The sequence below is a fragment of the Nelumbo nucifera genome, chromosome 4, assembly GCF_055504915.1.
Source record: "Nelumbo nucifera cultivar China Antique chromosome 4, China Antique-T2T, whole genome shotgun sequence".
NCBI classification, from domain to species: Eukaryota; Viridiplantae; Streptophyta; class Magnoliopsida; order Proteales; family Nelumbonaceae; genus Nelumbo; species Nelumbo nucifera.
The window spans coordinates 29167447-29181171 of NC_142652.1; the positions used below are offsets into that span (position 1 = coordinate 29167447).

The following is a 13725-nucleotide window of genomic DNA, read 5'->3' on the forward strand; positions in this document are numbered from 1 at the left end:
CATAACATTTTTTTAACCTAGTGGATCTGTTTTGTTTTCGATGCAATTTCATTTATTTAAACATTTTTTTTTAAATTGCTTCATGTTTCATTTTTATTTCATTGCAATATAAAAAAAGCAAAATAAAATAAAAAAGTTAAGGCAGCATTTGTTTGCACTTTGCACAGTAAATACCGGATTGTTGTTATATTATACTTCGGCTCAGTTTTATAACTGTTTGTATGAAGTGTAATTAAACATAAAAAATCGATGTAAAACTTTACTCATATCGAGTTTTACATTGATAATCGATATAAACATTAATTCTAGAAAAAATGATATAAACATTTATATTGATAATCCTGATTTTCAATTTACATCGATAATAACTTTTAAACCAATGGATATATAAACTCCAATGGTATAAAAGTACATTTACACAATATTTGATGAAGCGCATTTTGGCAGCTCCTAGCTGGTAGGTGACTCGGATGCCTGACTGGGCTCTTGGCTGGTAGGTGATTCGGATGCCTGACTGAATAATCCATATCTGGAATGTGGCTTGGATGCCTGGCTGAATGGTTCCTACCTGGAAGGTGGTTTGGATGCCTAGCTGGATGGTGATGAGCTGGAGAGGTGGCTCTGATGCCTAACTGAATGGTGACGAGCTGGAGAGGTGGCTTTGACGCCTAACTGAATGGTGACGAGCTAGAGAGGTGGCTCTGATATCTAGCTGAGTGGTGATGAGCTGGAGAGGTGGCTTTGATGCGACCTGCAAGAACACAGTGTCGGAGTGCCCGAGTTGCTTTACCCGGGGTGGGCACTCCGATGCTTAAGTTAGCGAATCAGAAATTTTAAGATAGCTAAATGTGAGAGAGCTGGAGAGTTGCGAGAACTAAGTTGTGCCTCTCCCCCTTGGGGTTGGAGGTAAGGCCTTTATATAGGCATTGTTTGGCGTGAGCATCACACAACACGTCCGGGATCTCCGGGAGGATGTGCCTAACTACTCCGAAGTCCTCAGAGGTAGTTGTGCACGTAGGCCAATCTTTGCGCCTTACTCGGTTTCTCCCAAAACATTCGGTGTGAAAGCTGACTTCTGAGAGACCCGGGAGTGATGGAATGCATGCAAAAATCGACGACAAGCACGTCTCGTAGGTCGCCAGGTCGACGCTAGAGGCAGGTCGCCAAGTCAACGGTGGAGGCAGGTCTCCAGGTCGGTGCTAGAGGCAGGTCACCAAGTCAGCGGTGGAGGCAGGTCTCCAGGTCGGTGCTAGAGGCAGGTCGCCAAGTCAGCGGTGGAGGCAGGTCACCAGGTCAGCGGTGGAGGCAGGTCACTAGGTCAGCGGTGGAGGCAGGTCACCAAGTCGGCAACAAGGGCAGGTTTCCAAGTCGGCGCTAGAGGCAAGTCGCCAGGTCGACAACAGGGGCAGGTCGCCGGGTCGGCACTAGAGGCAGGTCGCTAGGTCGGCACCAGAGGCAGGTCGCCAATTCAGCACCAGAGGTTGGTCGCCAGGTCAGCGCTAGAGGCAGGTCGCCATGTTGGCACCAGAGGTAGGTCGCAAGGTCGGCACCAGAGGCAGGTCGCCAGGTTGGCGACAGTGCCAGGTTGCTAGCTGGGACTTTATTTTGGCTAAGGAAAGTTGTTGCCTAGGTGGTTTTGGGTGTGACCCAGTTGTTCTGAGATGCCATGTGTCATGATGTTAGTGGAGGGCCAAATCTACCCTCATCAATTGCCCCTACTCCCGAATTGAGATCAGCTCAGCGAAGGGAGTAGATTTGTGCTTTGTTGTAGGTCCTTAGGCCTGTTACCAACATATTTTGAGGTTGGCTTAGGGGTCCTTGATGCTGAAGGCAGTTTGGCTTCCCCTTGTGATAGGTGCGTCAATGTTGGAATTTAAATAGTGGGTCGGTGCCACGGTTACGCTGTATCAGTCCTTTAAGGTGCTAGTTGTCTACTCCTATGATAAGCCACAAGGAGCTCAACTTGTGGGGGCAGCTTTACAAACTGCAAGTTGCCAGCTCACACGGGAACCTTGAAAGGCTCAACCCGCAAGGGCGATAGTCTATTGGCTGCCGACTCCTACGGGAGCCACAAAGGGCTCATCCTATAGGGGCGACCTCGCAAACAGGGCTGACAAGGCTTGTCCAGGCTGATTACGTGTGTCGCCAGGGCTGACAAGGCTTGTCCAGGCTGACTACAATCAAGCGTTGTTGTTGTTATTTGAAGATGTTATTACTTGAGGTTCAGAGAATCGGGTGAGAAAATAGCCTTTTGTAGCGTTTCCCATAGACGAGGCCAGTTGATGAAGCACATTTCGGTAGCTCCCGGCTGGTAGGTGACTCGAATGCCTGATTGAATAATCCCAACCTGGAATGTGGCTTGGATGCTTGGTTGAATGGTTCCTACCTAGAAGGTGGCTTGGATGCCTAACTGAATGGTGACGAGCTGGAGAGGTGGATCTGATGCATAACTGAATGGTGACGAGTTGGAGAGGTGGCTCTGACGCCTAACTGAATGGTGACGAGTTGGAGAGGTGGCTCTGACGCCTAACTGAATGGTGACGAGTTGGAGAGGTGGCTCTGACGCCTAACTGAATGGTGACGAGCTGGAGAGGTGGCTCTGACGCCTAACTGAATGGTGATGAGTTGGAGATGTGGCTTTAATGTCTAGCTGAGTGGTGACAAGCTGGAGAGTTGGCTCTGATGCAACCTGCAAGGACACAATGTCAGAGTGCCCAAGTTGCTTTATTCGGGGTGGGCACTCGGATGCTTAAGTTAGCAAATCAGAGATTTTAAGATAGCTAAATGTGAGAGAGCTGGAGAGTTGCAAGAACTAAATTGTGCCTCTCCCCCCTGGGGTTGGAGGTAAGGCCTTTATATAGGCATTGTTTGGCGTGAGCTTCACGCAACACATCCGGGATCTCCGGGAGGACGTGCACGTAGGCCAATCTTTGCGCCTTACTCGATTTCTTCCAAAAACATTCGATGTGAGTGTTGACTTCCGAGAGACTCGGGAGTGATGGAATGCATGCAAAAATTGACAGCGAGTATGTCTCATAGGTCGCCAGGTCGGCGCTAGAGGCAAGTCACCAAGTCAGCGGTGGAGGCAGGTCACCAAGTCAGCAACAGGGGCAGGTCGCCAGGTCAGCGCTAGAGGTAGGTCGTCAGGTCGGCGCTAGAGGCAAGTCGCCAGGTCTGCACCAGAGGCAGGTCGCCAAGTTGGCACCAGAGGCAGGTCGCTAGGCTGGCGCTAAAGGCAGGTCGCCAGGTCGGCAATAGAGGCAGGTCGCTAGGTTGGCGACAGTGCCAGGTCGCTAGCTGGGACTCAACCATTTTGGCTAAGGCAAATTGTCGCATAGGTGGTTCTGGGTGTAACTCAGTTGTTCCAAGATGCCATGTATCATGATGTTAATGTTAGTGGAGAGTCAAATCTGCCCTCATCAACATTCAAACACAGGCTAAAATAGAAATGAATCAGAATTTAAACTCAAAATGTTATCAGTTTAGAGACGGCAATCTGACCCACCCTACCTTGGTTGGGGAAACCCAAAACTCTAATAATCCAGGACAGGGTGGGGTGGCATTTGTCCATCCACCCTAAACCTGCCCCAAATAGATAATATGTTATAATAATATTCTTATAGTACGTTATTTTATGTTATGTATTTTGTAAATAAATTTTATACACATACTATATAACATGTTATAATAATGTGTATAATATGTTTTTCTCGCATGTAGGAATGGCTGGAAAATTGGGGATCCCCTTTCCCTGCAGGGATGGGGCTGGGGCTGGGATTTCCATCTTCCTTGGGGGGTACGGGGTGGGGATAGGACATACGAAAACCGGCCCTACCCCATCCCATTACCATTCCGATTTTCATTAGTCTTGTTTGGAGGTTGGGTTTAAGATGGGCTTTGCCACTTATTAACAGAAAATGTCCAGCTCAAGCCCAGGTCCAACCCAGTTATTGGGCCTATTTTTGAGGTTGAGCCTGACCTAATATAGAGCTCGAATCCTAGTGTGTATAATGCAATATATTAATTTTATCTTGTAATTTTATATTTTTAACCTGTTCCTAGTAATACAAGTTATACAAAAGACAGAATAGGAATACAAGTTATTATTATGTGTTTTTATGATTTATAATATTCTTGGGGCGGGCCTATTTGAAAAGTCCAACCCTGGCTCAAAAATAAAATAATAAAGCCCAATACTTAGTTTATTAATGAAAGCCCAAATTTGCAACATGTTAAGCTACTTTTAGTTTCTCACTTCTCAGTGAGAGTTTTGAAAATTTAACGTATTTCATATGTACCTATATATTGTTTATACCTCATTTATAGTAATTTCAGCCTTACGTATTCAATTTTATATGAATTTCCTAAATGTATTCATCATGTGTCTCCAAAGGTATCACAATGCATATCATAGGATTGTCTTAGGGATGCTTTGAGATACAATTGTTTTTGAAGTTTACGCTAATGTTGTTCGGTAGTCATGATGTAAAAGTGAAAAGCTTCCCACTGCTGCTCTAGAACTTTCCCTACCATCGAATCCAATTGGATTCTGAAGTATCATCCAAATGAAAGGATTTTGGTGGCTATGAAGGTAAGGAAGTCACCTTTACAACAAGGCCACCTCAACATCTAAATTAGTTCTTACATTCACCAGGTGCCGATGGAGCAAAAGAGAAACGAACTCCGAATGCGAACCAGTGCCATGGGCCCTCTGATTTTGTCACGGGAAAACAGAAAATGCCTCCTAATGGCAACAAAGTTTTAGGAAGCAAACGCACTCTTCTTCCTCCGGCCTTTGGCAAATATCCAAAGAGGGCGGCATTAGAACCCATTACAACGGGAAAGCTAATATCCGGTGCTGCTGGCAGATTTTGTCCAAATTGACTAAGCACAAGCACAAGATGGATCTTTAGGCCGTGTTTGGTTTGAAGGAAAATGTAGGGAAAGGTAAAGAAAGGTAGGAAAACCTATACAAACATTGTATAGGTTTTTCTATCTTTCCCTTTTTTTCCTTACTTTTTTCTTCAAACCAAACATAGCCTTAATGTCTCTGTTGAGGTTGTTGGCATGGGGTTTCACGACTAGCACTCAATGGACCTTGGAACCGTTAAGATGAAGCTTGGCAAAAATCTTTATGCATCTCCTCATGTCCGATTAACCTTCAACAATGCCCTTGTATATAATCCGAAGGGTAATGATGCTTATATCATAGCGGAGCAGCTGCTGGCTTGCTTTGAGGAGATGTTTAAGCCTGCTTACAAGAAGTTTGAGAATGACCCCACCTGTGAGATAATAGAGAAACGTAGAAATGTTGCTTTACTTGAATATAGAAATTGTAGAAACAGACCAATACAAAGAACAAGAGACTTTGTTGCACCCAAGATACATCATGCTGCAGTTATCAAGGAAATTCCGATATAAATACCTGTATCCATTGCAGCAGTCAAACCTTTGCGGAATGAATGAACAAATGACTGTATCGACAGGTGTGGTTTTCCTCGGTTAAATCCTTCCTTGCTTGAGGTTCTCTCAACTCTCTATCTCTGATGGGGAGAAAATAGAGGGCGGCTGAACGATTTAACCTATTGGGAACCATAACCTAGGAGTCTTTATATTTTGACCTAATAGGATCCCATTAAGCCTATATGGGTCAAATGTGTTATTCACCCATTAAACCCTATACCTACTTATTAAAGTCAATGGGCTTTACATAACTGAATCACTTAATTAATCTCACTTATAAAATAGCCCATCAATGCAATTATTTCATTAAATATGTAAGCCCACACAATAGAGATTAAAACCCAACAGAAATTACATCATATTTATAGATTAAGACGGATAAGACCTATTTAAACTCAAACTTTTAAATTGTATTACTTTATTTCAATCCATCTCAAGTTGTATCATAACATAAACTCAACTATATCTCTATCACTAATACCACCCACACTGCTGTTGGGGGGTTCCCTCCTTATGAGGTGGGACCTACAAATAAAGGTAGAGTAAAGAAAAGAAGAAAAGACAAAAACAGAAAGAATTGAAAAATCAAGGGGCTTTTTGTATTGGCTTGCAATACATCCTTGGCTAACTAATGAATTGGAGAGAGCTCATTTTCTACTCTCTCAACTCTAACAGCTCTCTAGACAATATCAGAGAACAGAAAGGGGTTCAGAGAAGAAGTTTTTTGGAAAGAAAAAGAACTACAAGGGCTGAAACGAAGAAGACAAATCCGTTTTCAGCATCTCCTTTTGTTTCCATTGTTGTGTTTCCACCTTTGGTGAGAGATTTCATGTTTGTTATCCATCCTAATGATGTTTTTCTGTTATTGGTATCCAAGAGTTTTCTTGAGGTTCATTATCTAGTTGTAACTAGATAGAAAACATTGTACCCCATTACTATTGCTGATAGTAGATGATTTGGACTTCTATCCCATGGTTTTTGCCTTCACACAAAGAGATTTTCCACGTAAAAACTTGGTGTTTACTATTGTTGCTTATTCTGTTTTGATTATTTGTTTTATTACTGCTGCATGCTTGATATTTGTGGTTTAGATCTTTGTGATTTTTCATAAAGAAAAATATAGGGATTATTACCAATAACTGCGACTACAATTGCTGCCTTTCCAATGGAGATGTGGCAAAACTCTTTGATGAGTTACATCATTGGAGAGATCAATCTTGAACAAGCTATGGTTTCAACTGTAAAACTAGCTCTAGTATCAAGTCCCCCACCAAACCCACTAGTGGCACAGAGACCAGATCTAACTTCCCCATGGGCTACTATGAAACCATTGATGGCAGCAAGGTCTGCTCTGAAGATGTTTGGAAGGCGAAGTGACGGGCCAGATCAAGGGAAGGGTTGAGGTGGCCCTGTGCCATGAATGGGAACAAGATGACGTTCTTCCCATTCATCTTTTACGCTCTGAGATGGTGGAAACACGGGTGATTTTTGACCGTCACAACGGCTGAGAAGAAGTGCGAGCAGGGACTTTTACACCAAAGAAGATGGAGTTTTACATCGATTTTATCGGTGAAGCCTTTCCATCGAATCTCGGTATAAAATTTACTTAGAGCGGAATTTTATACTCGTTTACGATGTAAAACAACACTTCAAACAAATACAGGCAGAATCGAACTGGAATATAAAATTTACCCCAGTTCTCATTTACACCAAAAACAAACACATCCTTAAACTATCAGAAAATGCAAAAAAAAATAAAATACAAAATGGAAAAATGGGTGAGTTTTCCTTTGGCATCTTGTCAAGGGAAACTCAGCAACATGCCGAAGTATCACAGAGTCGAGAGCACTGTCTGTGATTTGCAGTCCTTGAGAAGGGCCTTGAGGAGGTTCTGCTATATAGGGCACTGATGGAGATTAGTACTGCGGTTGTTGAGCAAGACGCAAACCTAAGACGGACGGCATGGATTTAAGCCCAATTCCCCTGCCCACAGTGTGGTGGTCCAGTTACCACAAAAATTGTCAAGAAGGCTGATTCAGACCTTCTCGTCCCCTGCTTTAGGCTATATGGGATACTTAGCAAAGTCATTTAGAGCAACAGAAACGCGAATAGTTTGGGCCACTGGTGCAGTTGCTCGATGAGAGAGAAGGGGAGGTTTCAAGAGAGGCAGCAATTTCCTTCACAAAGTTCTCATGTACCGAGAATTGCCTCGATCACTGCAAGGTTAGATGGGCAAAACATATAATCCATATTGTTCAAATCCCAGTATTGATCCTTTTCTTTTTTTTTCCCTCATGTACTATAGGGTGTCAGTGATAAATACTCTCCTTGAACTTTGACTTTGTGACAAATACTTCCTCTCTAACTATATGTTTGGCATCGATGCTGTAAATACAACACTGTTTTTTGATTGCTGATGTGTGGGTTGGAAGAGAAAATGGTTTTTTTTTTTTTTTTTCTTTTTTGTTTGAAAATATTACTGTCAGGTAGGACATTTCCTGGAGCAACAAAGTGCTCTATGTCTGATTTCAGCACTGATACCCATTATAAGAAATCCAAATCACGTCCTCAATGACAGCAACGGTCTGCAATCTGAAAAAACACCAAATTCGGCATTGCTCCAAACCATGCCTTCTCAATTTCCAAGGCATGGCTTGGAGCACCGTTTTTATGGAAAAACGGTTCCATACAAACATGCATTTCCTTGAGCACAGTTATTTCCGATGTGACGCTGATGTGTCACCGTTTTCTGGAGCAACGCATTGATGCCAAACAGATGCTTAAAAGCCAGTCAATTAATTTTGAGAAAAAGATTCTCATTTAGTTGTTTAAATTTTTTAAGTCTCCAAGTACCATTTTCTTATTTATTTTAATGATTTATGATTTGATTAGTTTTCTAAATATAACATCGAATGCTTCTTGGTTGATCCAATAGATACTTACACAGTTCTAATTGGATTTAATATTCAAATGAAATGCTAGAGTTTTCTTTCTAATAATAGAAATAAATTTATGGTTTCATTTGGTTTTTCTTGATTTATTGGAGAAAGGAGTAAATAATTTTTATATTTTAAGATGAAATAGACACATTTATGTGAGTGAAATGAATCAAGAATTAATTTGAAATATACTTGTGAAATGACTTTTGTTATTTTAGCTGATTTCGTTTGGAGAAAAGGAGATATTTTTGGTCTATTATAGTTTAAGAGAAAAGGATGAGAAAAAGAAAATAAGGAAGTTTAGGTAGTCATTTTGGTAATTTTTACTGGATTTCATCATTGAATATAGAAGGTATTTTTTACAAAATGAAGGTTTAGGGAGGTATTTATCACTGACGTTGTAATATGCCTTTTTTTTTTTTTTTCTTTCACATTATTTTATTCTATTGGCAACTAAAGGTAGCTTTGGGGTTTGTTATCGCAGGAGTAAAATTCCAATAGTTGTAAACAGAAGGATACTTAAGCTGCATTTGGCATTTCTTATTTTAAGGACTTATTTTCTTTTTACTGTTAAAATGCCTATAAAAAAAATAACTTTTTAATTATAAAAAGAAGATAAATCCTTAAAATAAAAAATGCAAAATGCAGCATTTAGAGGCTTTAACTCCAAAATAAGCTCTGGGACCTAATTAATACGATATCATGATGAATTTATCCCAAGTAAATCCAAGACTTTCTTTCATGGAGAGTGATCAGGTGGATGAAGAACACAAATATTACAACCACCATTGATTTAACTCTATTACATATATAAACCAAAACTATGATATTGGTGGCTTCCGACACTTCAGAAACATGTGGATAAAGAACACAAATAGAACCAGCGATGCGAGTATAACTCGAGCAATTAAATTCAGCCCGAACTTTCCCTTTCTTCTTCCCCCTTTCCTCTGTTTTTCGTTCCTCTCGGTCATAACCGCCACATGCTTCTTGTTTATCAGTTGACTCTGATGACATGAGATTTGAAACTCTAATGGTCCAACCAATCAAACCTGGTTTCGAGTAGCCAAACCTGAGATTTGAGAGTGGACGTTCTTTTGGGGGGCTTTATCAGTTATCACAATAGAACTAGCACTAGAGAGTGCAAACTGCGCAACATATTTTCTTCCCTAGGAAGCTTTAAAACGCTAAAATGAGAGTGCAAACAAAACAAACATTTCTCCAAAATGGGAATATTTGATTCCAGAATTTGCCCAATTCGGCCGAAATGGAAAGCAAAAAAACATTGACAAGAAAAAAAAAGGAACAGAAACATTAGAGTTCAGTACCATATCCACCTTTTCCTTCTTCCCCCATTTTCTTTTGCTTGGTAATTCTGTGGCAAAGAATTTAAAACCTACGAAGTTTTAAAGTTAGGACCAAAATCAGATCTCTTACAGCAACAAAATCAGAAAATTACGGAATTCTGCACGAGTGAATCCGCTAAACCGTACTGATCAATCAGATTAGCTGCCTGAAATCGAGCCCAGTGTGGTGATGGATTAAATAATCCTCACCGCTAGATACATCGAAAATTGGGTTAGCGTGAAGGAACTGTTGCTGCTGAGCCCTCTGCAACTCCTTCTGACGTCGAAACTCCAGTACTTTTCTATGCGAATTGGAGTGTTTCGTGAGAACAAATGTCGGGCTCTCTGCCGGCCGGTACTCTGGGACCAATCTCCCTGACTTGTACGGGACACGGCATGCGTTGCAAAGCGTCTTCGGACCCATGGGCCCGGTCCGCCACTGCGGTGTCTTGTCAGTGGCACAATGCAGGCATTTCCGCCCCTCGCTATTGCCACTTGCACCGTCTGAGCTTTCTCTCTTCTTCAGTGTCCCTTTCATGCTTTCTTATCGGAACTCGTCGCAACGTTGGATTCCGACGACGATGTCGTTGGCGACAGTACGAGCAGTCTTGAAGACCAATTGCTCGGAGCAGCACGGGAACGCTTTCTTCTCGCTTTGGCGGGAACTGACATCTCTATCGACTTATTCTTGTTGTTATCTGGTTGGAATTCTCGAGTTTCACTCCGGATTTAGTGCGTTTGGACTCGAAGGGATTTTCTCTTCGAGCCCATTAAAGTTTTGACACGTAATTCAGTATTCCACAAACCATTGGCTGAAAAATTTTATGAGTGACAAAAATAATTTTAAATAAAAATTGATAATTTTTTAAAATTAATACGACAGAAATTTTCAAAGCCTTTACGTTCTCAAACTCTATCCTTTTTCCAACTGCACCATTAATAGCAACAAGCCTTCGTTAACGGTGTTCAACCTACAACAGAATGGACATACGGCAATTGTGGATTTTAACGGTAGCAGCAACGGTGTTAGCGAAAAGTTTCAAACAACAAGAATATTCAGAGGAAAGCTGATATCTATGTCTAGGGTTTTCATCTTTCCTTCTTGAATGCCGATGATAGAATCATTTTTTTTTTTTTTCTTTTCAATTCCAGCAAATAGTAATGTTGTATCAATGTTTGGATTTTACATTTCTTGTTTGAATTAAGCTGTATTCGTTGTTCAAAAAACTCCAACCATTAATGGGAAGATAAAGTCTTCTTGCAGTTGTGACTTTGGATCTGCAAGACAAACCCAAGACACGAGGCTGTCTTCTTCTTCTTCCATGCAAATGTTCTTCTTTATACAGACAAAAAAATCTAAAGCCCTCATGTTCTCTTCTCTGTTCTCAGACTTAGACCTTGTTCCCTCAATCAATAACAAATGGCAAAAGGAAATAAAGAGAACTAAAAAATAGATAAGGTCTCAATATCAAAAGAACCGTTCAGGGGTGCTTTGTTCTATTATTGTTTCATTTTCCTCATCGATTTTGCTAACTTGAATCACCGTCAATGATGGGATTAAATCAAGGGAAATGATAAGCGAGAACTAGAATTTAGCATCCGCATGAGGTGCCTTGGCCTTAGGCTTCTTCAGTCCAGGCAATTCTACCAAGCGGTATCTCGGTATATGGTATAATAACATTTTCGTGTTAGTTCTGCAAGTACTCGGTTCGGGAGCAGATCCTGAACGAAGTCAAGCGGCTGATGCATCAATACCTAGTTGAGGAACTAAGCATAAACATGACCGGCCACAGCCTGGGTAGCACGCTAGCGATGCTAAGTGCTTATGACATAGCAGAGACGGGTGTGAACGTGATGGAGGATGACTAGTCAGTTCTAGTGATGGTTTTATCGTTCTTAGGACTGAGAGTCGGGACTATGAGCTTCAAGGTGTGGGTGGTGAGGTTGGGGGTGAAAGTTTATGACACGGTGCCAAAGGTTTTAGGTATACTGTTCAACAAGCACGTGCCGGAGTTGATTCACCGGTTGACACAGTGGTTGTCGTGGTGTTACTCACATATTGGAGTAGAGCTCATACTGGACCACGAGCATTCTTTCTTCCAACTGGTTGCAAGTTATGGCCAGTTGAGCACCGATCGACGTGCCAAAATTTTAGTGGGCTAGAAGAGAAAATCCCTTTGAGTCTAAACACACTAGATCCAGAGTGCTCAAGTTTCGGACACATCATTCGTGCGTGCTTTCATCCCAGAAATCAGTTGCAACTACTGCAAGTCCTCGCTTGAGAACGATTCCTCCATGAAATTCGAGAGCCATTCAAGCTCAGTTGGGTTGTTGTACTGTCAAAAACCCCCTATACAAAGTGTTTACGGGAGGATTAAATATCTTGATGATAATACTCCATTGCTGCCGATTTTGGTCGTGATTCCGGTTTTCATTGTTGGTAAGGCAACTTTGAGGCCTGGGAGCAGGCCTTGTAGTATGTTTTTAACAACTGAATTAGCCAGTGCAACGAGTTGTGGCGGTTATGGTTGAGAGTAACGGAAAACAGAGGAAAGCGGAAAGAAGAAAGGGGAGAGAAAGGGGAAGGGAAAGAAGAGAAATCGGGGGAGAGAGAGGGAGAGAAAGAGAGAGAAATGTGAAAGAATTTGAGGTAGAAGGGATTACCGCCGCTGCAGTTCGTGTATGTGAGGTCGAGGAAGATGAACAATGCTTTTCTCCCAATTGTCGGAATAGTTATTATACAGGTAGTATGGGGAATAAAAAATATTGTAACGACGGACTTCAACGGAAAGCTAATGAAAGTGAATTTTTATCTCATGGTCATAGTATAGGGAGATCTTTGTCGCAAAACAAATTACAAGGGGTCTTTATCGCAGACCCCATAATAAGGGGTTCTTTGTAATTTACCCTTATTATTAACAAAATAATCAATTTGGGTTTGAATCGATTGGAAACGACAATAACAAGAACTGACCCAATGATTAATCATGATGAAATCATAGAACAAAAGCCAATATAAATTCGGATATGTTGGGTAGATCTGATCTATTAACACCGAGTTTGAATCCTGTGAACCCACCAATAATAAGCATTGAACACGTCTCCAATAATGGGTTAACAGGCAAGGTAATGGAAACTAAAGGACCATGCACTAAAAGACAAAAAATAATAATAATAAGAAACCCACCCTTTTTAAAGATTCAAGTGAACAAAAATCCTCTAGCTAGACTAGATCACCACGTCTGATGAAGTTATTCCAGCAAAAAACAAACAGGCCGCCAGCGAATGCAACATTCATTTGGTAAACTTAAGTTTTCATTCGCATTTCAGTAAGTTATTTATTCAGGTACCAGGTAATTGTTTTCCAAAAAAGATTTATCCAGATAAATGCATTTATCCATATTTTTTTTATTTTTTATATAAATAAGGCAATGACCATTTTATTGATAAAAATTCATTATTACAAGGGGTATTTTTTTTTTCTCTTTCAAGTATTGGCAACTTTTCCCCAAGGTGGGAATTTTCCCACCTAAGAGATGGATATTACTTACCAAGGTAAGTGATACATAGGAAACTAAACTTTCCCTAATCCCACATAAATCTAAAAACAGAACATGTAATTTTTGGTTAATGGGAATCGAAATCCCATTGACCAACTTTCCCCTTTCTCAAAATTCAGAAAAAGAATGCCCCCTAATGTCCAACGACTAACGGGAACAGAAAATCAGATAATCTACTACGAGAACTGGTTTCACCTGATTCCCTGATGAAACTATTACTTCCTAGTTGTAGTTAGGTGTCCCCAATACCAAGGAGTGCTCCTCTGTGGATCTACCAACAAGGCAATAACTAATTAGTTGATGTTTGCACGTGTCCAGTCCTCTTCCTCACAATCAAAAGTTGGATCCATTTTGGTTAAAACAGTGTCTATGACAATTTGAAGGGATGAGATATCCATCGTATGGATGCCTAAATCT

General features: G+C 41.2%; 1 pseudogene; it reads right to left on the minus strand.

Annotated features, from left to right (window-relative positions):
• Window positions 1-9753: 9753 nt before the first annotated feature.
• LOC148792110 (GATA transcription factor 12-like) lies at window positions 9754-10477 on the minus strand (annotated as a pseudogene).
• Between the last annotated feature and the right edge of the window lie 3248 nt (window positions 10478-13725).